Consider the following 3,097-nt stretch of genomic DNA (forward strand, 5'->3'; position numbering starts at 1 on the left):
ATGGGAGAGGGGAGGGGGAGAACCAGGGAAGGGGAGGGGAGAGCGGGAAGGGGAGAGGGGAGGGGGAGAACCAGGGAAGGGGAGGGGAGAGCGGGGAGGGGAGAGGGGAGGGGGAGAACCAGGGAAGGGGAGGGGAGAGCGGGGATGTGAGAGGGGAGGGGGAGAACCAGAGGAAGGGAAAGGAGGAATGTGAGAGGGGAGGGGGAGAACCAGGGGAAGGGAGAGGGGGGATGTGAGAGCGGAGGGGGAGAACCAGGGGAAGGGGAGGGGAGAAGGGGGATGTGAGAGGGGAGGGGGAGAACCAGGGGAAGGGGAGGAGAGAGGGAGGATGTGAGGGCGGAGGGGGACAACAAGGGGAGGGGGAAATGAGGGGGAGGGTAGAACCAAGGAAGAGGGGGATGGGGGAGAAGGAATGTGAAAAGGGATGGGGGAGAGAACAGCGAGTTTTAGTGAATATGGGGGAAGGAGTCAGGCGAGACCATACCTTAGAGCTAAAGGCAAACAGGTACCAGCAGGAGACACAGCCACCTCCCCAGGGGTCTCTGGCTCCGCTTGCGCCCCTAGGTACAGGGCTGCACTTTGCAACCAGGTCAGCAGAGAGATGCGGCTGCAGCTGCTAATGGGAGCCAGAGCCAGGAGGCCTAAGCAAAGCCCTCCGTTACCCTGGATCTGGTAAAGGAAGAAAGGGGAACTCACATTGCTAGGGGGTGAGGGAGAGAAGGGAGCATGCAAAATGGGGAGGAAGAAAGAGAAAAGCAAAGAAAAAATGTTGGAGGAATGAAATAACCTGTGGGGACAGCAGCCAAAGGATGTTTTTGTGAAAGAAAAATGGTAGGGGCCACTCACCAGGTATAAAGTGCATGAAGGGAAATGGCCCAAAGGGGGAAAAATTGGGGGTGGGAAGAGAGAGTCAATGTTTCCTGGGGCTGGGGAAAGAACAAGGAGACAGGCTGGGGTAGGGTGAGAGCCTGAGCAGAAAACTAAGAGCAAAGTGGGCAGCATGCTTTAGTAGTTGGAGCATGGAATTGAGGCTCAGAGAACCTGGGTTCTATTCCTGGCTCTGCCACTGGCCCACTGAGTCACTCCACCCCTTTGTGCCTCGGTTTCCCCATCTGTAAAATGGGGGTAATACTTGCCCTCCTTTATAAAATGCTTTGAGCTCCACAACTGAAAAGTATCATGTAACAGCTCAGTTTTAGAAGTCAGTAGAATATAAAATAAAGAAGAATCAGATTAAATTGAGGAGGGCTGGGGATGAAAAGAAAATGTGTGGCTAAGATAAAGAGAAGGCAAGCACCCATCTGGTCCAGATAAAGTGAATAGTTGCATCTTACTTTGTCAAGTATCAGAGGGGTAGCCATGTTAGTCTGGATCTGTAAAAAGCAACAGAGTCCTGTGGCACCTTTAACACTAACAGATGTATTGGAGCATAAGCTTTCGTGGGTGAATGCCCGTGCATCCGATGAAGTGGGCATTCACCCACGAAAGCTTATGCTCCAATACATCTGTTAGTCTTAAAGGTGCCACAGGACTCTCTGTTGCATCTTACTTTGTGCTACTCAGAAAACATCCCGCAGCAGTGTTGGTTTGTAAGAGGAGACATTGCATGGTGATATAAGTCAGACATGACTAAGTCATTTAATGACTCACCTGCCATTGCAAGTTAGGCCTTCCTGGTATTCAGTGTAAATTTATCCTTTCTTAACTTAAGCCCTTTGCTACTTTCCCTGCCCTCCACCCCCCCCCCCCCCACATAAAATAACCCTTCTAGGCTATATCCATGAGTGTTCCTAGGAGTGGGTCAAAGGAATGGACAAAGAATGGGTCCCTCTTTCTGAACCATGCCTTCGGGCCCGTTAATCTTGGGGGCAGCCTTTGGAGCAGGTACTGTGAGTTCATTTAGGCTCAGGTACTTGATGGCTCAGAATCTGGCCAATAAGGCTGCTCACTTAAAATGCTCTGTGCTAAAGATTTTACAGTTAGCGCTGGACTTTGAATTGAAACACTATCTCATTAATTTCTTGCTTTAACAAAGCAAAATAACAAAGGCCTCACATTCCACCTAATGTCTCTGGAAATGCCATGACGGAAGGAAGCCAGCCAAAACGCTTTCCTCCCCTGGGAGGCAGGAGGTGTACACCCCCCAAGAAGTTTTGGTTCTCCAAATGTGCACTTCATCCTAAATGTGTGTAAATGTAATGTTCATGAAGAGGGCTGGCTTGACAGCCCTGTGGGCTGATGTCTTCTGTTGATCCATAGAACACTGACAATGCAAGGAACAGAAGCAGTGTAAGCTTCCCACATCCTGCCACCTTAATTTGAAGGGGTCACATATAGAGGGCAGGGGTTAAAGTGACACTGTCACCTTGATACTTCTTTAAGTAACCTATTTTAAAAATCCCAGTTTCTGTAAAACAGCCTTTAAATAAATACTCTGTCCTGACATTTAAAAAAAATGTATAAGGTTTTTCTGCTCCTGTACTGATGTTTACCAGGGTCTTTCCATCATGGAAGAAACTGACTTTGAAGTCAGTGGGTGACAGGGCCAGGATATAAGTAGCCAGGGCTAGTGGTTAGCATAGGGCAGGGTGCTGGGTTCCCATGCCAGTGGGGGTTCAGAACCAGGAGGTCAGGAATCAGGCTTAGTCAGGGTCAGATAGCGCTTGGTGAGCAGCCCAAAGCATGGTGGAGCCCAGCACTTCCTTCTCCTGTCTCCTGACTTTGACTGTCAGTTCATGACCTCCTGGTTCTGAACCCTGGTTGGCATGGGGAGATGGTCCCTCCTACCCCATCCTACATTAATCACTGGCCAACTTCGTCCCAGTGTCAACAGTTTGTATGGATGATTTCCTGTTCCTCCTTCTGGCTTAAGTAGGGGGAGAGGGCCAACCAGAAGCTCCAGTGTTCCAGGCTCCAGGGTGATGCCCGCTATCTGAGCTGGTCTTCAAGGAGTTTTGATTCTAGTTCCTGCCAGTAAGTTGTTGGCTGCAGTGTGATGATAGGTAAGAACGCTGTGGACCTGGATTCAAGTTCCATGGATTGCAGGGATCTTCCCAGCAGGCAATTGTATTTGTACAATCTAACTTTAATGCCCCTT

Source organism: Terrapene carolina, unplaced genomic scaffold (genome assembly GCF_002925995.2).
Source record: "Terrapene carolina triunguis isolate 2854851 unplaced genomic scaffold, T_m_triunguis-2.0 Scaffold192, whole genome shotgun sequence".
In the NCBI taxonomy this organism is placed as follows: Eukaryota; Metazoa; Chordata; order Testudines; family Emydidae; genus Terrapene; species Terrapene triunguis.